At 41.6% G+C, this 24,224-nt stretch overlaps 2 long non-coding RNA genes across 2 annotated transcripts; both read right to left on the bottom strand.

Moving 5' to 3' along the window:
- Nucleotides 1-2,238: 2,238 nt before the first annotated feature.
- LOC118972714 (uncharacterized) lies at nt 2,239-7,845 on the bottom strand. Its single transcript, XR_005061790.2, has 3 exons — nt 7,726-7,845; nt 7,460-7,563; nt 2,239-2,344 (listed from the first exon to the last, which is right to left on the bottom strand). It is a non-coding gene; the product is annotated as an uncharacterized lncRNA (long non-coding RNA).
- Nucleotides 7,846-18,445: 10,600 nt separating this feature from the next.
- On the bottom strand, nt 18,446-23,110 carry LOC108410053 (uncharacterized). The gene is made up of 3 exons (XR_001856391.3): nt 23,031-23,110; nt 19,821-19,910; nt 18,446-18,959 (listed from the first exon to the last, which is right to left on the bottom strand). It is a non-coding gene; the product is annotated as an uncharacterized lncRNA (long non-coding RNA).
- Nucleotides 23,111-24,224: the final 1,114 nt, after the last annotated feature.

The raw sequence follows: 24,224 nt of genomic DNA, 5'->3' as shown, positions 1-24,224 counted from the left end.
ACTTTTGAATCTACTTTGGGTGAGACTGTTACCATATTTTTAACAATCCTCCTCCAAATCTGTTAAATTTATTCTAGCAAACACAAAGTAGGATCAATAACAAGGAACCAAGGTGGGGTATCTGGGCAAGATATGAGTGATAAGGTGTAGTAAAATTAGTAAAAGAAATCTATCCTTTCTGTGTCAGCCATTTCTCTGCTGGAGTCAAAGACTACCCTTGCCTTGGATGAACTAAGAGATTAAGTAAATTTTCCTAACTTGGTAACAGTGAGGATGGGATGAGGGATGCAAAGTGTGGCTGAGGATGCTGTGTGCTATTTGTTTCAAATATAGAGCCAAAAATTAAGAGAACTGGATGACTTTTAAGGGATTTGGTGAGAGTAAGACAGAACCTAGTGACTTTCCTTTACCTCTACAACTGATTTTTCTAGTCATCTGGGTTAATCATGTGCTGCAGACTAGAAGTTCTTATCTCCATAGACAATGAAGTTTAGATCCTAAAACTGCTGCTAAGCACAATGATCTTTTGATATTGAAATTACCTTTCTCTGAGTATTCATCTACTGATGCATCTACAGTAATTTGGTGTTTTAAGCATAAGAGTTTTGCTTTGAAAATCAGACTTCTACAGTGCCTGAAAGATGGAAGATTCTCAGTAAATATGAGAAATAAGTGATGAGTGAGTGAATACAAGTAATTCAAAATTAACCAATATATCTTTGAAGAACTTTATTAAAAAAATGGGCTCAAAAGTAACCATGCTTCGTTTCAAAAAATTTTTTAGTAGAAAGTAGTTTATAGAACTATAAATGAATAACAATTTATAAACTCATTCATTAAAATGCTTCATAGGCAAGGCACTATTGATCAGTTGTATAAATGTACACTCTAAGTGCAGCCATAACAAGAGATCCTTTTGAGTGAAATGATTCTTTATGTGTAAGTTACATGCACTGTACCACGTAATGGTGTTACCATGAGCACAGCTAACTGGCCAAAGTCAGGTCATTGAGCCAAAGGCAGTCATCTATAGTCTGGGTCAGCAGATTTAGAGTTGGCTGGAGCCTTAAGAATACATAATAAGGATGCTCCCTAGGTACTCAGTGCATATTACAGTCAGATGTTGTCTCTCAGGGAATTTAACTCAAAGAGAGATGCAGCTGGTGGAAAAGAAGAGAACTACAGGATGCAGACGTTAACAGACCTGAAGAGTGACAGAGGCTGTTTTCAGTGGCAGCAGGGAGGTAAAGCAGTGGAGGCACAGTGCTGAGTTTTCAAAATAGTGGACTGCTAGAGCAGAGCATGATTGAGGGGTCCTGTTGACGGTGTGTGGAGAAAATCAAATAGAGCGAACAAAGGCTGTTTATTCTGAGCTTGCTATAGCAAGGGGGCTCTGCCACTATTATCTACATTTTGACAAAGACTCAAAGCAGGCAGAGGAGTGGGAAAGCTTCACAGTGGACGAAAGGGAAGGCTTCAGGCACCCTGATGGGAGGCTGCTGGCAAGGGGAAACTGCAGGTGGGCTAGCTAGAAGTAGGACATCCTGTGATTGGTTGAGGTGTATGTTTGGCTATCTCTGACTGGATAAAAAGAGGGATGTTGTCCATTATTCATCAAACTCTGGGCATTTGGGGCTGTTATAGAAGTTACTGTTGAGCCTCCCAGGTTGGCACCAGACACAGCAATCTGGTTTCTCACGTGTGACACTTAGAGCAGATGGGCTTCCTGGATTGCTTGCTACAGACAAGCGGTTGGTTCCTGGGCAGGTGGCTGCAGGTTGTGGGTCAAAGATCTACTATTTATAAATGGTCTGGCCATTGTCCATTGCATGCTCAATCTCTGGAGCCTCTAGCTATTGTATCTGAAGTGATAACCCGGTTCTCCATAGGACCGGACTCTGTGGTTATTAAGACTATTTCCTATATTTTCTGCTTCTAAAATGGTTTCTATTTCTAAAAATGAGATTGTTTCAGGTTTAACACAAAAACCCTCATAGCCTAGGAAAGTCCCTAGTTCCAGGCAAACTGGGATGGTCAGTAATCCACACCTGTATGTGTCTTTTCTGTAGCCTGGTTAATTAACAAGCAAAGCAGTGATGGTTTTTAAAATCTCATGCTGTTCAGTATTTTCCATCCCCTGAAAAACAAAATAGCCCAACTAACACAAGACAAAACAACATCCTTGTTTTTAATAAGCAGAGCAGTGAAACTACATTTATTGAATATTATTTACATATCAGGGCAACAGAAAGCTTCACTGGGAATGAAGAGGCCTGATCCGCTATCAGCCTGCTCTGTGACCTTGGATAACAGCACAAGAACATGACGGTGGCGTGAGCACTTCCTGGGGACAGAGTACAGACTTGGTTTCAACAATTTGTTTTCTGTAGCTTTGGGGAAACTACTCAATTTTTGAGTCTGAATTTTCTCATTTGAAAAATAGAGATTCTAACTTTTTAGGAGTGTTGTAAGAAATACATGAAAAAAAATAGAATAAAATTTATCCCATGACCTGGCATGTAATATGTTTCAATAAATTTCTGTGCTTTGCAAATACATCTTTCTTGCTGACACTTCCTGTTACGGGCTGAGTTGTCTTCCCCGCTGCCCCATGCATATGTTGAAGTCCTAGTCCCCTCAGAATGAAACTGTATTTGAAGACAGGGCCTTTAAAGAGGCAATTAAATTAAAATGATGTCACAAGGGTGGGGTCTTATCCAATGTGACTGGTGTCCCTGTAAGAAGAGGTTAGGACACACGCAAGTACAGAGCGAAAATGACGTAAAGACACACTGAGAAGTCGGCAATCTGCAAGTCACGGAGAGGTGTCAGTGGAAACCAGTCTTGCTGACACTCTGGTTCCATACTTAGAGCTGCCAGCATGGGGGGGGAGGGAACTCCCACTGTTTAAGCCACCTAGTCCTTGGTACTTGGTCACGGTGGCCCTCGCAGTCCAATATACCTCCTGAAGATGGTAGCATCCTAATCTAAATGAAAAACCTGAGGTAGAGTAGCATCATACTACAGTCTTCTAAATGGCTGATTATTGTTTGATTTGATCTATATCTGATTCTCATACATAAACAAGAAAGTACCATTTTGAATGTTTCTATTCAAAAGATCTCTGGAGCAAGAATGTCTCAGAATTAGTATGTTTCTATGTTGACCAAAATCATGTTAATTTAGAGCTATAAAATCTTGAAATAATCTATTTTAAGATTTCTGTTTTTTCATAAACACTGATTCCTAATGTCAACAAGTAAGGTGTTTCAGAGAACTGTTATGACTCCATAACAAAACAGAATGCTCTCGTGCCAGACAAGTAGGAAGATGCCTCTTAGAAGAAATGGCTGTTGTCAAGGATTCCCTCTTCCCGGTCTGCCACTCTCAGTTCCAGGGACTGCACTCTGACTGTGGGCACATTTGTGAGTCTTCAGGTGCCGTTGAGCTCCAGTACATTAATGGGCACACAGTGGGGTCCTATAGCTGGGGACCTGCTGGAGAGGCCAGGGAAGCTGTGCCCTGAATCTGTCATGTCTGTGATAGGTTAGCTTTTAGGAAAGCACCCTGTTAAGGAAGGACGGGATGCTACAGTGATTCTAGTTAAAAGGTCAAAGCTGCAACTTCAGCTCATTATACTGTGAGGCCCTTTTCTCTTAATTGTCTGGCAACAGGCGTTGGTTACCTGCAAATGCCTGACTGGTTTTGAGAGAGCCTAAGGTTGCTCTACTTCCTACATTCCCAGAGGAGAGTGTGATCTACTCTCACTGAAAAACCAACTATCAGCCTGGTGTGGGTGGAGATCTCCTCTGGAAAGACTGGAGCAGTGCAAAAGAAAAATAAGTAAATAATAAAATAAAACTGGCAACCTTGCCATGCTAGGCTGCAACCACAACTAAAACTAAGGAACACTGCAGCAAACACAGTGTCAAACAGAGTAAGCCCACCCCCTCCAGAAGACATGGGCATTTCCAATGCCTCTCAGATGGAACACACAAGAGCTTTCAAAAACCAAAAGCTTCAGACATCCAAGCTACTGGAGGTTTAAGACCAGCAACATGGAGTATCTAGGTATACTAGATACTGACTAGTGTACACAGAGAGCCAAAGGGCCTCATCAAGGTCAAGGTGTTAAATTAAGCCCAGTTAGTCAGTCATCTACAATCAGACCACAGGCTTTGACTGACTGCAGTTTTGAATATTTGGGTCTCCTGTAAGATCAACCTCTAAGTGACTTTTGAGCTCGGTTCTCTTCTGCTCCCCTGTTGGTGGGGGAAAGGTGTGGGAGTGGCAGTTGGAAGGGCCATGAGTTGCTTCTCAGTCTGTCAGAGAAGCAGCTGTTCCTCCCTAGCAGGGACTGAATTTCAATCTTATAGTTTTTGTCACAATGCTTTTTACCTTTCTACCAACTTTTCATATTTAAATCCTATAAATATCTGGGTATTTTGCCTTACTACAGAAAATAGCTACATCATCTATTTAATTTTTAAATATCTTTTCAAATATTTTGAAATCACTTGGATAGTGCTATAATCTGAGAATCCTTAGTTTGAGGGATGCTTTGTTCTCCAAGGAGCAAAATGGCAGCTCCCAACCCAACAATTACAAAGTTATGGGAGGCTTGTGACTGAATTCTCAACTCCCCTTCCTACCAAATGAAAAGTATGAAAGATAAAAGAGAGTTTCTCTTCCTACCAAAGAGAAAAGAGAGTTTCTTTCTTTAGTCTTGGCAAAGTTTGATCAGTCTACAAGATTCCCACCAATTTTTTTCCCAATTCCAGGGACTGCAGCAGTGCAGTGCCTCGTGACTATAACTTAAACAGGCTTAATGCAAAAGGATAGAATTTTCAACCACATCTCTCTGCTTGGCAAAGTCCTACTGCTTGACACCAAGGTCCAACTCAGATCCTTCTAACAACCTTTGAGAAGCTTCTCCAGATGGATTTGGTCCCATCCTTTCCAAGTAACCTAGAGTACCATGTTTGCCCATCTGTGAGAGTACTCATGTATGTAAAAAATAACTCTCAACACTGGATTGTGACCTTCTTTACAAGGGAGGAACAGAACATGACTCTTCTCTGTATTCTCAGGGCCCAGCACAATCCCTGGAACAGCTGATGCTTCATTAATCCTTGTGGAATTGAATTGGCAAGGTCCTACTGAAGTCAAAGACACCATTAGACACCTCTGTTTCATGAAAACTCATCCATGATCAAGGTGTCAGAAATAAAGACCAGCCCAAGACAATGTTTATACATGACATTCCATTTTGGGGATGATTTTCTATAAAGTTACAGAAACAGTCTCAGATCTATTATATGATGCTTATCAGGGAATTGATAAAAATTCCTGAGGGAAGAGCTAATGTCAAGACTCTTGCAGCTCTAAGAACAACAATTATTATAAGGATGGCTAGAGCATATCAAGGGCTTTCTGAGTTCTCTTTCCTTCTCTTTCTATATTTTATCAAGAAGGGCAAGAATCAACAAGAATCAAATCAATCTTTGCCTTATATGCTTATCTCAGTAACCATGAAACTTTCTCAAGGGTGCTTGCTCAGTCACGTATATTAATGACACCTGAAAAGGACTTATTATTCTAGGATTTGATCATACCTTGTCTTGACATTTTAAGGCCCCTCGCTCAACAACAACTATGTATAACTTACTGTGTGCTGGGCAGTATTAGATGCTGGGAATGTAGCAATCATTATGTGTTTTCCTGTCCAAAATCCAACATCCACCTTCCTCCACTTTCCCCCACACTTCCTTATTAATTTTGTTCAAGGTAACAATGTGCCCAGCTAAAAATCTCAGCTTCCTAGACTCTCTCAGAATTAGGGGTGGCAAAGTGCTACCATTGCATCCAGTAAAAAATAAACCAACAGTTTCTGGGAGATCACCCTTATGAATTTAAGCCATTTTGGGGACAATTCTCTGTTGCTTGCAAGCGAATGAGATTCTAACACCACAGCACGGCCAGGCCAAGCACTGGAGAAGTGTGGTGGTTATCTGCCAGAAGAACAGCAGGACCTCAATGTTCGTGTCTCCTCTCCTGAGCCTTTTATTTCTAGACCAATCTGAAATATGAGTGGGTGGATGAATGAGAAGAATTGAGGAAATACACCTTCCCCTGTTTTAGAGAAGGAAGAGGATTATGGGCCCATATTATTACCATTAGGGTTAAGATACAGGGTGGGTGTTTGTTGCAGGGCAGCCTACACGCTAATGAATCCATTTGGAGTCTGTTTTTTCTGAAAGGGTAAAGATCTGAAGTCACAAGTGAAGGATCAATTTCCACAGTGCTATGAAACTCCTCCTGGGCAACAATCCGGCCCTGCCAGGTGGGGGGCAACATGATCCCTGGAGGAGGTCACAGAAGGCATTTTCTATTCCCTAGATCCAAAACTCCTTGCAGACACTGCCACTTTCTGCCCTTGAAGAGAAGGCAGTCCAGGACAAGAATTTCCTTATTAGCAAACAAATTATGGCCAAAGGCCAAAACAACCGCAGAGGAGTATTTAGTTTGGGGAGAGGGGATGATGCTAAATGGATTGAAATGGAGATGTATTATTGCATTTCCTGCCTCTCTTTTGAAGTCACCTCAGTGCTTAGATCATCTTTTGAAATCATCTTTCACCTTTGACTGTAAAAGCAAAGTCACTCCCACTGGTCACGGGTAAATATAGCAGGACACTTTAATGGCATTGTCTTTGCAGAGCCAGGATCTTCTATAGGGAGCAACCTCATCTCAGTAACAAAGAGATAATAAAGGGACCTCCAGCTGACCTGATGGGTGTTCTGGAACTCAAACAGCTGCTTCCGGACATATCGTTCCCACCTTTCACAGCCTTTCAACGGAAATATTTAGTGGCTCACTCATGGGATAGAAAATCTTTCCAATTAAGCGAGTTGGTGTAAAGACACAAGGTGGGAGCTGGCAGTTTCCTGGAGAGGCCCACCTCGAACGGCAGCCTGAGGCCATGCTGAGGAGGCAAGGGTGGCTCTGCCCACATCTGATGCCTTTACTCACCCACAGGGGACTGGGGTGGCTAGGATGGAGTCCTCCCCATTTGTTCTTTATAATCTCTTTCTGATTTTGGATTTTTTAAGTTTTCCAAGCCATAGCCACAAATATTCCCCCAGAAAGGTGTGTGTGTGTGTGTGTGTGTGTGTGTGTGTGTGTGTGTGTGTGTGTGTGTGTGTGTGTTTGGAGAAAAAGGAAAGTAGGAGAGAAAAGAGCCTCCTTTTCCTTAGATACTGATATATTTGTAATTACTCAATATATTTCTAAATAAATATACTTACAAGACTATCTGAATAGCTCAAATATAAGAAACATAGAAAAGAAGGGATTGGACTAAAATAAAAAGTGAGTCTTAGGAAAGGGACTTGCTGCTTAGTACAGAGCAATATTTTTCCCCCTCTGTCACCTGCCCACTAGGTCCCAGCCAACTCACCTTGCCAAGGCCAGTGACTCAGCAGAGCCTGCGTCCAGCTGGGGCTGCAAGATGCCCTCGGGGCAGTGCCTGTGGGGCTCTCCACTCCTATGAGCAGCACAGTGCTGATGAGGCATCGAAGTTTTGTTAATGCTATTTCCATCTTGAAATGCATGCCCCCCCACAGCGTGCAGTTTCTACTGTGCCTCAGTGTTACAGTGTAATGCAGTAAAGGGCTGCAGAGAGGCCTCCTGTGGTCTTCAGTCTCAAGTCTGCAATTTTCTTACCTGACTTGGCATTTAGAAAAGCTGGATGGCTCTAGCCCCTGCCCAAGGTCGCCTGGAGCTGTGCACTGGTAGTATGTTGCTTCGTGATATGATTCAGTAAGAGCACATGCTTTCTCTTTTGTTGACTTTCTCTGTGCCTGGAAGTGAAATCAGTCCAATCAGGAAAAGTCTGATGCAGCAATTGATAAACTCCAAGGATTCCTACTGTTCCTGAGAAAAGTCCAAACTCAGCTCCCTTGACACCTTTCGGGGAGTTTACTCTTTACCTGGAGAACATGAATTTCCTCCCTGTTGAAAAGCATGGAATTGCCATTAGATGGAGCTCAATGAAAGAAATAATAGAGGATGGGCTTTTTCTGGAAAGAGGTTTTTCCTGGAAAGTCTATTTTAACTGTTAAAGGGGCAAGTTTCATATTGGTATGTGATTTTACAGAGCAAACCTCCATATAAACTCAGCGAACATCTTTTGGACACCAATGGTATCAGTGCAAATCCATATGCATGAACATCAGAAGGGAAACTAGAAAGTGAAATATGAGGCCCATAGGAAATGGTTTCAGAATAAAAAATAATCTCATTTATATCATTTAGAGTTTAGAGTCTACAAGGAAACCCAGATTTCCTTATAATTGGTAAAATGAGATCTGCCTTGCTGGTTTCCATCTCCCTGTTCCTCAGTCATCCACACAACCAGGAAACTGTTTGGTGTTCACACATGCAGAAAGCTAGAGCCAGAGAGGCAGGGCCTGGGAGAGAAAGGCAACTTAATGTTTATGGTTAGAAGGAAGTTTCTAGTCTGGCTTTGAATGATAGTGGGCATGATGGCTGAGCCAACTGCTACAGCCAGGTAAGATGGCTCTCTCTTGCTTTATGAGAGGGTCAAATCAGAATGTACGTGATCCTGTGTAGTAGGGGAAATGTATGTGTCATGGGAAAAATACAAGTCTCTGAGTATCACAGTAGGGGTGAAAAGCTGAAGTTTTTTGTTAATACACAGTCAGGAATAAAATTTAATTGTATTATAACTGTTTGTATTTATTGAGTGACATTGGGAATTTGTGAAGGATATTTCATTTAAGAACTTCTGCATGCTAAGGTTTTATACTACCATAGAGCTCAAAACATTCAGGAAGAGAAAATAAAAATAAATAATTTCACGCATTTATTTATACCCACACTAAACCATGGTCTGAAATTTGTAGGCTATAAGTAATGAGGAGACTATGGATTTAAAAAATGAATTTGCATCTATGAACTGACCTATTCCAATCAGTTTTTAAAAGAAAGCATTTTCCCTCTCTTTTTTAATTGTACCTGTACAATTCTTTCATCACTGCAAGGATTGCCCATTTGTCCTTTCTTTTCCCCCCCATATACACCACTTGACATGTCAGAGTAGATGTGCTTTTAAGTAAACATTTGCTTGTAAATTAAAATATGTTTTAGTTGCACTGAAAGAGTATTGAGACAGGGACAGTGGGATTAGGCAGAGTAGGGTGAGGGCCTCTGGAGAGAAAGCAGAGCAAGATAATTACCATCAGAACAATGTAGCAATGTGCAAAGAAGTCCCTATTGAAACTCTGTGATAAGCATTATGCAAAGTCAGAGTCACACTAATTCTCTAGGGAAAAGATACCAGACTAGGAATATAGATATCATCAGTGAGATTAGTTAAAGCTCAAAAGGCCAGCAGCAACTTGGCCTTGAATGTTTGATTGTTCTGCAGATAAAGAAAAGTATCTCAGCATAACCTGTGATTTCACTGTAAAATTTACCTTAGCCTCCTAAAAGGCCCAGCTTATTTTAACCGTACCTGTGTGCTATATTTCCTTCTCTGATCCTAACCAAGTAATCTGCAACCTAGGAAAAAGACTAATTTAGTAAGCAAGACCAACTATAAACAGCCCAAGAAGTTAAGAAGTGAGATTCTTAACTTACTTCAGACAACAACCCAGCCCACCTTGGGGGCAGGGTAGGCAGTCTTAATTGACATGCTCCCAGAGGGAAACTGCTATCTTGAGAAAGAATCAGAGCAGAAAATTTCTTCTATTACTCATCAAAAATGAGCATTCTGGGACCACTCAACAAGTCTGTCCCCCTAACCCTTTACCCTCATTCCTGAAAATCCTCAACCACGCATAAAACCCCTAGACAATGAGCCAACCACAGACTCTCTTGTCCCCTCCTGGCATGAGCCGGGGAGCTCTGTCCTCTCACTTTATCTCTAAATAAAAGCCTGTACCTTGCTCTCCAACCTTCAGTGTTTGTGAAGCTCATTCTTCGGCTTCATGAACAAGAACCCCAGCATCAGTATTACACTATTAAGAATAATTTAACAGAGAAAACATCTTTCAGAGACTGAATAATTAAACTCTAGTAAATATTTTTACATAAATTGGAATCCATATACTGAGTGTACATAACGCAAAGTACTCCACACAAAGTAATAAATTGTGATAACTTCTCCATAGATGGCAGGCATTTCCAGTTTGGCCAACTAGCTCATGCTTTCCAGAAAGATGCCACAGAGGTCCTCAAAGATTCCAAATATCTTAGTCTCTCCACTAGACCTCAAATAAAGACCCCACACGTCTTTGCTTACATCTTGATTTCCACTCTGAAAATGACTATCCACCTGGCCTTGAGTCTATTTACATTAAAAAAGTAAAGGAGGTGTCAGGAAACAATTGTTACTGAGTCTGCAGGAAGATATTGTCCCCCAAAGAAAGACTGAAGAAATTTCAAGGGGTAGGAGGTCAAGATGCAAGAAGAGGAAGAGGACAGCATGGCATGATTGAAGTGTCATGACATTATTCTGTGACTCAACATTAGATTCATCAGTGAGTGCCTGGGTGCAATATTACTTTGTATTTCTATTCATGAATTTACCACCCTTATAAAGGAAAAAAATGTACATTCCCTGGGACTCAGCGATTGATTGGGGAGTGAGAAAGGAAAGGATAAAGGAGGATGCAGGGTTCCTGACTTGGAGCAAATGATGGTGTTGTTCACTGAGATCAGGGTAGACACTTGTATAACAAATTCAGTGCTAGTCTGATAAAAATATTCGGTAAATAATAGCAGTATTGTTGCTTTATATTTATATAATGCTTTACAGTTCTCTGAGTATTTTCCTAAACACTTTCTCTTTCGATACTCACAGAAGCCTAATAAAATATGTAGGTTAGTTATAAATAGCCTTGTTTTAGAGATAAGAAAACTGAGCCCCAAATGCTTAAATGATTTTCCAAAGGTCACAGGGGAAATAAATGTCGGGGTGGGGCTTGAACTCTGGCCTTCTGACTCTAAAATTCTAGACCACTGAGTTTAGGATTTCATTGTCTTCATAACATTACAAATGTTAGTTAGGCTGCTATTTTGCAATGAGAGTGTATAATCTCTGAAGGAGAGAACACTCATATATATTTGGTCCTGGAGCTTCTCAGTCTTAGCACCATTGACCTTTGGAGCCAAGGGTTGTCTGGGCATTGTAGGGTGTTTACTGGAGTCCTGGCCTCTCTACTAAATGCAAGGAGCATGCTTCAAGTTGTGACAAGTGCATATGCTTACAATCACTGCCAAATATTCCCCGGTGGACAGTCACCCCGGGTTGAAAATCACTGGTTTAGTCATTTTGTAATCCTGACACATAAGAGAAGCCCGGTAAATTCCTGGTGATTGAAAGTTAATATGCTTTCTGGAATGTTTTTAATAGACACTGACCAAACAATGCAGTTAAACTGGAGTGGAAGGTCAAGGAATTTGCCTTTTTAGTGTTTGGAATGGAGCCTGACAAAACTGGAGATGACTGTGATGGTGGCTGTCCTTTGCTGATTAGTAGAATCTGCACAATTTCATAGGGATCACTTTGGAAAGGGAAGAGGGACATTGTTTCTTCCAAAAGTACGTATGTACACAGTTTTGCATTGCCCTCCACACTGGAACAGCAAGTCTTGAGGAAAGGACACACTTGTGTATATTCCGTTTGTTTAGAAACCCCAGCCACTGGGGAAGAGCTCATTAAAGGGCTGTGAGTAGAAGGAGCCCAGGACTTGAGCACCTTGGGAGTGGAGTCTATTTCTATCTCTGCTACTAACCGAGTAGTAAGACCTTTGGCAGGTCACTGCACTTCTCTGGACTCAGAGTCCTCATTCATAAAATGAGGGGTTGGAATATATTATCTCTTGGGTACCTTCCAACTTGAGCATTTCTTTATGATTCTATGATACCGATCCTCAGTCCTCCATTTGAAATAGTGGGGATTACATGTGTTACTGAATTCAAACTTTCCACATAAATTTCAAAGACAATAAAGTACATGAGTTATTTTTTATAACACTTCCAGTGGGTGCTGAGACAACCCCCCTAAAGCAAATACATTAATATTTCTGCAGTAAAATGTATGGCTGCTCACACTCAGTGAAATAAATGAAGATAACAGCCTTGCTTCGATTCAGCTTAGATTTTCTTGCCAAACGAGTTTGCCACAAAAGCAAACAAAAAGTCTTTTAGTTTTCAGATCACTCTAAATTTCAAAATTGTGGATATGCAATTGTCTATGTGCCCTAAATTCTGATTATTGATAATTCACTAACAAATTTTGTTATAAATAAGTGAAGTCTGCTTAATAAACCTAGGGTATATTTTTTTAACCCTTTGGGAGATAAAGTTTCATTTTAAAAAATGCAAGGCCTTTTTTTAATATTTATTGTTGTGTCTTGCAAATTTCAAAGTTAACACAATAGACATTTTTCAAGGTCTTGATTTTTATTTTAATATCTCATTATTATACAAAAAATATGGTCCCAGGTAATACATGTGTAGGGGAAAAATATGAATAAAAATGAAATTATTTCCTTCTTCATCATCATAGAAAAGTATTAATAAATTTCATGAAAATAGTAACCAAATGAAAACTTTTCAAAATAAGTATAACACAATTTAACAAATAAAATATTGTTGTTTGCTTTATGTTATATTTATTAGGGTCACGTCAACCTGCAGTTTGGTGAAATAAAAAGGGGAAAAAATTCAGTAAGTCCTGTTTATAGGGCAATGCTCCCAGAGAGCTCTGGCCGTTCCTGGCACAGACATCGAGTTCTTGGGTTGGCCCTGAGTCTTACTCCTGCACGTCTCAGTTTCCCAAATTGCTATTGATAGTGCTGCCACTTTCCGTGGCACTTCCCCTCGCTCACTCAACATTTCTGTCACATGTTAATATTCCTCAACAGAAAAACACCATTGAGCTAAATATGTTAAAAAATCTTTACCAAATAGAAAATGCATGCTCTCCATACTCAAGGGGAAACAAAGGCAGGTCTGGGCCAGCGGCTGAGTCATGACCCCTTTCAGTCAGGAGCTGAGAGCAGACTGTAACTGTCTAGCCTTTTCTGTGAGCAGCGAAGAGTAATGCTGTGACTACATTTTTGAGGCTAGACAGAAATCGAGAGCGAGAAGGGGTTGGGGGCACGGACAGAGGAGAAGGGACGATGAGTGTGTGAAAGGGCATCGGCTGGGGGACGTCCCTGCCCCTCCAGCAGCTCCTTCCCCACTCCGTCTCATTCACTGCTCAGAACGGTGAGGACTGTCAATGGCAGTCCCTGTGCTGAGTGTGAGAGCAGTGACGAAAAGGCCATTTGAAACTTACAGCGTAGTGATATAAAGAGGCAAAAAACAGGAAAAATACAGAATTTCAGGTAGTGATAAATGCTTTCAAGGATGCACCTAGGTAATAACTTGTATAGAATGCTTCCGATGGGATGGTTGGGGAAGGCCTTGCTAAGAGGTGGGGGTCAGGGGGTGGGAGAAGAGAGAGAGCAAGTGCGCCACGGAAGGCGCTCCGGGTGCTGAAGCCCGAGCCCAGGAAGGGCTCAGGGGGCTGCTGGAAGAGAGGGGGGGGCGCTGGAAGAGAAGGGTTCGAGGGGCTGCTGGAAAAGATGGGGGCGGGGGGGCGGGCGCTGGAGGTAGAGGAGAGGCTGAGTCGGGCGCTGTGAGGCCCGGTGACTCACGGTAAGGAGTCTGTGCTCTATGACAAGGACAGTGAGAGGCCATGCAGAGCTTAGGCAAAGGAGAAACGATCTGTTTTATATTTTAAAAGGAACATGCAGAGCCTTGTGGAGAATGCACTGGGAAAGGGCTGAAGGACGGGTGAGAACACCAGTTAGAAGCTGATTTGGATGAGGATACTGCGAGGATCCGTGAACACTCTGAGGCACTGAGACCAAGGGCTAGTTAAGGAGAGGACATATGGTACCTTTTCATATCAAGTTCCTGGAAGTTTATGATTTTACATGTATCTATTTATATCTTTAAACTGCAATTTCTGTGTGATTTAAAAAATATATGTTTATTTCCTGATGTGGATCCTTTTTTTTAATAATCCAAATATAAACAAGACATCCACAAAGACCACGTTGTCAGGGTCGTAAGCACTCACACTGACATCGGATGAACAGGCTACTCTAACCCACACACATCCTGTATGACATTAATTTCCTTTCAATGTTTATCTTCCTATGTTGGAAAACATCTGTCTCATATGGATGCCCTTTTATATTGAATCTATTTTAGGTCCTTCTACCCCTCTTTTTTCTAAAGTTGACTAGTGGATTTCCTTGAGGTGTAGAATTAGACCTCATCTGAAAAACCAAGCATGAATATTATGTTTTACTTTGTTTCCTTTAAGGCAAAATTTTACCTGGTTTTGTCATCTATATTATGCTTAAATGGGTCAGCAATAGGTTTTAGCTAGGAACCACAGAGGTGAGGGAAGACACTTGGAGTGTGTGTGTGTGTGTGCGTGTGTGTGTGTATGTTTGCTTTAATATATTGTTTAACTTTTGGTCAGGTTTTCATGTCTGTGTCAATTTTTGTCATCCTGTTAAGACTATTTTCACCATTGGCTAGTGGTCTCAATGATCTCACCAGTGAAAGGAGGTTAAACAGGGATTTAATTAATTATATGTTACTGAGTAAGAAGTCTCCAAACTAGCAACTTAACAAGAAATATTTATTATCTCTACAGCTTCTATAATTTGGGAAGTCAGGAGCAGCTTAGCTGGTTGGTTCTGTCTCAGCATATCTTATGAAGTTGCAATTAGGTGTCAGCCAGGGCGGGAGCTAAAAAATCTGCTCCCAAGATGGCTCGTTCACATGTCACACGTCAAAGCTGGCCCTTGTTTGGAGGCCTCGGTTCTTTCAGAGGGCTGCCTGGATGTCCTCGTGACAGGGCAGCTGGATTCCCCCAGAACTAGGAATCCAAGAAAGAATAAGGCAGGAGCTACAATATCTTTTATGGCCTCGCCTTGAACGTCACATTCCATATTTCTGTCCTATTAGTTACACAGGTCAGCTCTGTGCAGTGTACATATAGGCATGAACACCAGGAGGTGAGTCTCACTGGGGCCATCTTGGAGGCTGCTTCCTGTAGGATGTGAACTGGAAGAGGCAGAAGCCGACTGGGAAGGACTGAGCCATGGAAGCAGACCCACACCATGACAAGGAGACCAACCATTGTTCCCTTGGGCCAGAGACAGGAAAGTGTAGAGGGCCCAGCAAAGTGATGGAAGCGTGTGGCTCAGACGTCTTACGATGTCAGAGCAGGCGTATTCCAGTTAAGATGGGCACTCAGCACCTGGAAAAACATTTATTACTCACTTATTTAGAAAATATTTACTGAATACTACCATGCACCGGGCATCAAAGATAATGGGAATTCATGACTCCCTGTCGTCATAAAGCTTAGAATCCGGGAGGGACTACATGTAAGGAAAAATGGTGATGTCACTGCAATGTGATGAGCTCTGTGATGGAAGTATGCGACAGAGAGGGTTTCCAGGAGGAACATGTGACTAAGAACTGAGGTGTCAAGCAGGGGTGAAGGAAGAAGTGACGTTGGAACCAAAGCTTTAAATGGGGTTAGCCCGTGAAAGACAGGGGGAGAGAGAGAAAAAGAGAAGGAAAGCAATATGCTAATTATGCACATGAGGAATAGTAAACTAGTGACATCCAAGTGTAAATGCTTAGTTCCCACATTAGGGGAATATTTGTGTGATACAGACCCCTACACATAAAGGTACATATGTAAAATCATTGCAAGTTGTACAGATATGCAGAAGTAAACTTTATGGCACTTGTTCAAGGTAACAAAGAAACATGATACAAGTGGGGTTATGGATGGTTGTAAAGAGATGCTGGCAAGGGACATTTTCGTACTGCTTTTGCAAATATGTAGGAGAGCCTATTCAGTACTACTCATGGAGCACCTACTCTGTACTGGGAATTGTAAAGAGGTTATCTGGGCTCTGAAAACAACCAGGAGAGGTAGGAATTGGCTTCCACATTGACAGAACAACTGAGATTCAGAGGAGTTTATCCAGAGGAGCAGAGCTTGTAAGTGATGGTTACCATTTGAACTCAGGTCTATCTCACTCCAGTTCACATGGTCTTGCTCCTGCACCAGCTGCTGCAAGTTAGTGGAACCGAAATAATTCTCATTTCTTTCTCTCTGGATTCCTCAATGCTGAGTCTACTAAAACCTCTTCTTGTTAGTTGGCATTTCTCCCAAATCTGCATCTCCTCAAGTGCTTTGTCTCTGTGACTCCCCTAGCAATCATCCCAGTCAGTGAGGCTGATGCATTCCTTCATTCATCCTCCCCATCCAATCCGTTTGGCAAGTCCTGGCAATTCTAATCCTGCCTTCATTTCCTCACAATTCCTCTCTCTCTGCCTGATGGGAGCCACCTACTGCAATGCCTCTCTACTTCCAGATTACTAGTTTGAAATCACCTCTAAAATGGCCCCCACGAACCCTGCCTGCTGGCAGGTACACCTTTGAATGTGTGGGCTGGGCTTGGCAACTCGATTTGAGTGAATAGAATAAGGAAACGGTGCTGGGATATTACTTCTGAGATCGTTTCAAAAAGACCGTGGTTTTTGTCTTTGCCCGCCGTTTCCTGCCCTCTTGCCTGCCGGCTCATTGGAAGCCAGCTGCCGTGGAATGAGAGGCGCTATGGAGAAGCTCATGTGGTAAGGCAGTTAGGGAGCCTCTGGCCAATGGCCGTCAAGCAACTGAGGTTCCCAGTCCAGGGGGCCCTAAAGAGTGTGAATCCTGGCAATAATTACGCTCAGATTTCTGACCTACAGAAATTGAGGTAATGAGTGCTTGTTTTAAGGGGTTAAATTTTGGGATAATTTATTATGTAACAATAGATAACTAATATACTTTCTTAATGGGTATTCATTCCCAAACCCAGAAATAGCACTGATAATTTTTCTGCTGCCAAATTAAACTAGAAATACAGTTCTTATTATGTCATTCCCATGTTCAGAAACCTTTAATGACTCCTCATTTGTCGTTAGAAAATATCTAAGCTTCTCAGCTTGGTAATGATGACACTTTATCACTAAGGTCCAGCATATCAGTTAATAATTAATTTACGATTATTTTATAATTGAAGGCAATAATGTGTAATTCAGATATAAGCTAAGGCTGCTCTGTCCCTAAAAGGCTATATAAATTGGCTCCAACCGCTGCTACACATTTTGTGGACTATCCTACACCTTCCCAGGATGTCTGTCAGTTCCCGGTGTGTTTCTGTTTTGCGGTCACCTCTGGCTTTGTTTTGTTTCTGCTGGATTATTTCAGTGTATGCATTCTCCCTCTGTTTCATACGTGTTACTGTTCCACAAGATGTCAGCCCAGATGTGGAACTCCACCCTGTTCCTTGACACATGCACAACCACACACATGTGTATACTTCATTATAAGACTGTTGTATGAAGCAGATTTTACTGAACTTTGAAGATTTGCGTCATATCTCAGATAACTAACATTAAATATCAGACATCACTTTAAAATATTTTTGGAAGGTAGAAAATAAAAATTTCAATTAATTTTGATTTGTATTTGCATAAGCACCAGAAAGATATCCTAGAAACTAAAAAAGAAATTACCTGAGTCAGGGGGAGGATAGAATGGGGTGGATAGGGACAAAAGTTAGACTAAGACATTTCACTATCTACTTCTATATTATTTTGATTTATGAACCATGTACATTTTTTTCCAGAAAATTTAAATTTAAATTTTAATTACATTAAAAATCATTCAGACCCTCTCCACTGGTAATTTCTCAGTGGCTATGCCATCCTGCTGTGTCTTGAATCTCCCTCTCTCCTTTCATTTCTGCTCCTTATACACTCCCTCTCCTAGGGAGTTCCTAGGGCTGAGGATTCCTGTTCCAATCTAGATTTTTCTCTCTCCTAATTCAATTAGACTCTCTTTTGTTTTATTCTCAAATTCAGTTCTAGGTCCACTGTTGCTCAGCAAAAACTCATAAAACTGTTTATATGAACAAAATACAAAGGGAGACCTCAGAGTGGAACTTTCAAGTGTGATGCCTGCCCCACCCTCCCTGGACACAGAATGAGACAGAGGTGGTGGGAAGGAGTTGTCCATAAGCCGTGAGATCACAGAGAAGTTGGAGGGGAGGAAACCCAGTAGGTGAGGGTAAAGACTACCAAAGACAAACTGCTTAGCAAACAGTTCTGCTTGGGACCCAGCTGACAGCATTCTCTAACCTTCCCATGCCATCTTGGTTGGGCATGTGTGTCCTGGATAAGCTAATGAAATCTAAATTACCTCTGATGACATAAGTTGTTTAAATGACTTCCAATTCTGTAGTGTAGCTTTAAAACACTTTTTTTTTTAATTGAGCAGAAATTTGATCTGGCACTTCATGCAAGAGGATATACAAATGGCTAATAAACTTATGAAAAGATGCTTCATTACATTAGTAATCAAGGAAATGCAAATTAAAACCACAATGAGATACTGATATGTTTACAGAGTGGCTGGAACATAAGAGACAATGTGAAGGGTTGCGGAGGTTTTAGAGAACTACAGTGGAGGTGTAAGCTGGCACAACCATCTGGAAAGCTGGCAGTGTCTACTAGAACTGAACTTCTGCATTCCATGGAGTCCTTGATCCAGCTTTTTCACTCTTAGGTAGATTCTAAGCAGGTATGTGTAGGTAAGTCACAGTGGTGACGTTTAAAAACTTTATCTTTAGTTACATTTAACTATATTTTTGTGTAAAAACCCTCAATTCAATTATAAATTTTATTCTCCTTCACCAGCTGTGTGACCTTGGGCATGGCACTTTATCTCTCTGGGACTCATTTTCCTCAGATGTCCAATGAGGAAACTGAAATGAGTAATCCTGGATTGAAGTTCCCTGTAATGTATCAAATGAAAAAATTACCATCATTATTTTATAGAGCAATAGGTTCCTGCATCAAGATTTGTCATAAGACAACTAAAATAATTGTGTCTGGTAGCTACTATACCACAAGGCTCTAATCTGGAGAGAATGACCGTCAATGTCTGTTGGAGAAAGTGTGTGTCAGTTTCTCAGATAGAAGTGCCTTTCCTAAGAAGGGCAGCAGGATGTGGCAGAAGAGCTGATTCTATTTGTCTCATGTTGGTCTTCTCTCCCTTCTCTGGCCTCATAGGTGTAACAGATGCGAAAGAAAGGCTCTGCACAGTTATAGTTAAGCCAGGAGAACCATCCCCAGGGAGGGTTCAGTTAACCTTCATTAGTTGCTAACTATCTTTTGCAGGTTGTTTCTAAATTAAGTTTTGTAGATTAGTGGCTTTCAGTCTTTCCATGCAGGAAGCAGGCTGTTCTTGCTCCCGTGAGTAATCCCTAAGGAAGTCATAGTCCTGATGAGCCATGCGGGGGTGAGAGCTAAACTCAAGATCAGAGGCATTTCAGGATAATAGGGTTGTTTTTTAAATGTCATTTTTGGTTAGTAATGTAACATAATTATGTAGAATGCTGGCCAATTAAAATGCAGGTACCTTTTGAACAAGAGCCTTTACAAAATGATTTACAAAGAAAAGGCAGATTCCTTTTGCATCTGTAAAGAAATGATGACATTTGGTGATCAGCCACAAAGATCAGGGGGGTTGACTGGGAACCTTCTTCCCTGCTTCTCTCAGATTTCATTCCATTCAGAGAGAATGTCAGACCTGTTGTTCTAGGTGGAGCCACTTTGATTCACAGCAGAACTTTATCTTGCCTTGAATCAGTTACCTTGTCAAGGACGAAGAAGGCTATCTTCATCCTTAGTCCTATATGTTTTGCTGAATTTGTTGAAGTCACCTCAATTTTGTGTTCAGCCTTCTGGAAAGCAATATGAAAATATGTACTCAAAGTCTTAAAATGTCTCTGTCCTTTAACCAAGAACTTGCACTTCTGGAAATTTAACCTAAAGAAACAGTTAATGATTTGTTCCAAATATCTCTAAGAATGTTTGTATTAGAGCTCTTTGGAACAGAGAGAAGTCAGAAATATCTTAAATGCCCACCAATAGAGGACTGGTGAAATCAATTATGGTTAAGTACTATTCAAATATTTAAGTACTGTTCAACTATTTAGAGTGATGTTATAGAAAAAGGGCCTATTGAAATAAAAAGATGCTTACCTTTAAAAAAGTCAGTTACATCCCATTTTTTAGAAAACCATATAGCTAAAATGTGTTGAATATTTACTACATGCTAGCATTTATATGCACGTTCATATATAATTCTAAAACAGTTCTATGAAGTAGAATAGAATAGAATATTACTATTACCTTCATTTTACAAATGATGAATGTTCTCAAGGACATATGAATAGTAAATGGCGCAGCCACAGAAAAGAGAGAGACAGAGAGAGAATGGGGCCTGGAGATAGACATAGATGAGGGGATCACATTTAAGGGGATCTGCTGCAGGATAATAACAGCTGTTGGCACTGATTGTATGGGACTCTGCATATTGTTGTCTTCCTTTTGTGCATGTATTCTGTGTTTTTTTCTATAATAAGCCTGAGTAGTTCTCATGACTAGAATTGCTTAGTCTCTTAACTGTCTTTTCTTCTCCTGATCCTTTTCTAGATGGCCTCATATGGGAGTGATCTCCGGCCCATGTAACCTCAAGGCTTCGGAGACAGCAGGAAGACCAGAATCCATGCAGAGTCCTCTAGATCTTGCCAAGCTCTGCTGCAAGTGGCTGGTGTCTGCTGCTCCTGGGACTGGTGAATACTGAGGTGCGGTGAGTCCTGTCGGCCTTTCTGGGTAAAGTCTTTCACTGGTAATGACCACATGGTCTGGGGTCATCAGGCTCCCCATTTTCAGAGGCCCCCTCTTTCCAACCCCAGGCTCTAAAGACCAATGATGCCAGAAGAACCTTTGTGCTCCTTTAACTCAGCACATGGCGCATCTGCACCCCATAATACTCTGTGTAAACTGAGGTATTACCTCTTTAAATTGTGTTTTTGACAAAATGAGATCTACCCTTTTAGCTAATTTCTAAGTATACAATATGGCATTGTGTAATGTTGTACAGCAGACCTCAGGAACTTACTCATCTTGCATAACAAACTTTATATTGAACAGCAGCTCCCCATGTCTCCTGCCCTTAAGCTATGGCAACCACCATTCTACTTCCTGCTTCTGTGCGTTTGACTATCTAGATAACAGGTATAATCTCTTATGCTCACACCTGCTGGTAGAGCTCCACCGTCTCTCTGAATCTTACTGGAAGCGGTCACAGTCTGGCTTCTCTTAGACTTTCATCAGCACACTCAGGCCAGTAAGATCCCTCTGGGTGCTTCATCCTCCACCACCATCTGAATCTCCCTTCTTCGCCCACAGTAGAATGCCATTAGATGAAGGCATTTCTCTCTTCTTCTTTCTGTCAAATCAGGACTTTACTTAAATAAATCTTTATGAACAAGTATGCCAGGCCTGGTTCTTGATATGCTAAAAGTAAGGATAAAGTAATTTTATAATTTTCTTTCTCCAAATGCTTACTTAACAAAACCATCATTGCAAAATCTTATTTTGGATGCTAGAAGAGGAATATTAACTCCTTATTTCTCTTGATATTCCTACTGCAACAGTTGGAAACCTTTCCTAGTGAATCAGTCAAGGGTGTCAAGTGGATGCCTTTGGAAGACATAAGGAAGGTCAGTTTAAGAAAATTCAAATGTATACTATTTATATTTCCCTAGTACATTGGCATAGAGAAGACTGAAATTGGCATAAAATTGTATAACAGGGAGCAGGAAAAATATGAGGGCTTTCAGTTATAGCAAAGATCTTAATTGGGAAGGGCTTGAGAAACTAATCAGATATTTTGTCTTTCTAAGAAGCTCTGGGGAAAATACTTGAAAATATTCTCTGAGACCCCTAGGTAGTGGGGCACTCTGAATGTGAGTTGAAACAGAAAGGCAAATTTGGAAATGGCCACACAAAAGTACTGGTGAAATAAGTAGCATACTTTCAAAGAAAAGGCAATGATGCCAACTCAGAAGTAAGAGGGACTAAAAGAGAGGACAGTGAAGAACCACTTGCAGCCAAAACCGCCAAATAAAAGGAGCCTGAGCTTTGAGGTCAAACAAAAACACAGATTAAACACAGCTTTGTGAGTGATGGTGTGACAACTGGAAGTGACCGAACCTCTCACTCATGATCAGTTTCTTCATCTCAAAGATGGAGATGATAATACCTAACTCAATGAGCTGCACAGGGAATAAAAATCAGGTAATGAGTAAATGAGGTAAATAGTGTACGTAAGTTCTTCACAGCAGTGTGTGGCATGTAATAGATGTTTAGTAAACAGTGTCTAAACAACACATGCCGTCGTCACCACTGTCATCATCCGCACCACCAGCACGAGGAAAGGCAGAGCGCACATGGAAGAAGTTAGAGAAAAGCAGGGCCCAGGACGAGGAAGCCATGAGATGGGAAGCCACAAGAATGATGGGTGAGAGGCATGAGGGAAAATGGGAGCTTAACCAGAAACTCAAGAAAAGTGGAGGCAAAAGGAAAATGGGGATATATATGGATTTCTTATGGATACGGAACCAGGTGTGGTAGTTGTAAGAATATAGTAATTTATCCTCCATTTGCTCCATGGTCCCAAGCACATAAACCGGTGAGAATTATGCCTGGGCTTCCCTGGGGCTTGACTGGGCTTACCCCTCCTTATCTCTAAACATCCCGGCCCTCCCGCAAAGCAAGAGGCCGAGAGGATCTGCCACAATAAAAGGCACCACGCTGCTACCCCCTCTCTCTCTGTCTGTCTCTCTGCTGCCCTCTCTCTTTGTCTCTGTCTCTCTGTCCCCCTGCTCTCTCTCTCTCTCTCCCCCCCCGCATCCCCCTCTGGGGCAGCCACTCTCTCTTTCAGATAATAAAGTCTCTTGCATGGGCCCGTGTCTCCTGAGTCGTCCTGGATAAGGAGGGTCGCGGTGAGATACCCTTTCAGTAGTAAGTTCATACTCCATGCAGCTGAGTTCAGAAAGGTGATCTTGCATCCTCTGCTGAGCCACACGACTCTGAAATAAGAAGGAAAGAGTGGAGGAAGAGGAGAAAAACATAGCATCCACTGTATTTAATTTTACCCTAATCATGGTAAGAGCTGTAAAATCCTATATGCATCCTCCACACACACACATCGCTTCAATAGCCAGGGCACAAAGCCCTTCCTGAGCACAGGACATGTTGCAGCCTAGATGTTCTCATGGAGCTTCTGCATTGGGCCTTGCTTCCCACTTCTTTGCATCATCTCCCCATCTTCCTGGGCAAGAGAGTTTCAGCTTTTAGAACACCTTCACTAACTGCTGTGCCTGGTGCTGTGTGGGGGCAAGGCTCTGCCACATGGTCGACAAGATGGCTCAACACTTGGGACTGGCATCTCAAGGAAAGGGAAGGGTGCCACAGAGAGGCTTTGCAAGAGCCCTCCATTTAGCACAGCATCTAGAAGGGAGTTTGCCCCCCCCCACCCCGTTAAGCCTGTTCATATTTGTTGTTTCCCTCCAGTAGCTGTACCTGTTTGTAGCCTACAGTGTGGCAGGCCCCGGCCCCCACAGTGAACTACTGCCCTCCTCTCTGGGCTCCCTTCTCTGGGTGTCCCACATGACTAAGAGACCAATGAGCAGACACGTCCGTGGGCGGTTTGTTGTCTACTCTACCAGGCAGGAGAGCTTTATTTGGTAACGTTCTGTTAGGCCGAAAAATAGACAGGTGGAGGGAGAATAAGATCAGTAAAGCCCACTAAAAGGGACTCAAAGAGTTAACCAGATAAAACCGGGGAGCCAGAAAAGACTCCCAAAGTTAATGAGTTAGTTGAAGTTCCAAAGGCCAGGGGCAACTTAGAATGTCCAGATATTCCCCAGATAAAGAAAAGTATCCGAGCACAGCCCATGTCTTCACTGTATCAATTAGATCATGCCATTGTAAAATCTGCTTAGTCTGCTAAAAGGCCCAGCTTATTCTTTAACTTAACTTCTTCCCTTAATCAAGTAACTTTATAACCAGGGCAGGAGACAGATCTCTGAAGTATAAATAAACCTATGTGGACAAAGAATGCTCAGATTCAGGCCAACAGTCACCTAAATAACCCTATTCTTAAGACAAAACTTCAAAGGAATTACAAATCACCTGTATGCATT

This window comes from Manis javanica, chromosome 5, assembly GCF_040802235.1.
Source record: "Manis javanica isolate MJ-LG chromosome 5, MJ_LKY, whole genome shotgun sequence".
NCBI classification, from domain to species: domain Eukaryota; kingdom Metazoa; phylum Chordata; class Mammalia; order Pholidota; family Manidae; genus Manis; species Manis javanica.
The sequence above is the reverse complement of the archived record's forward strand: the minus strand, read 5'-3'. Positions and strand labels throughout refer to the sequence as shown.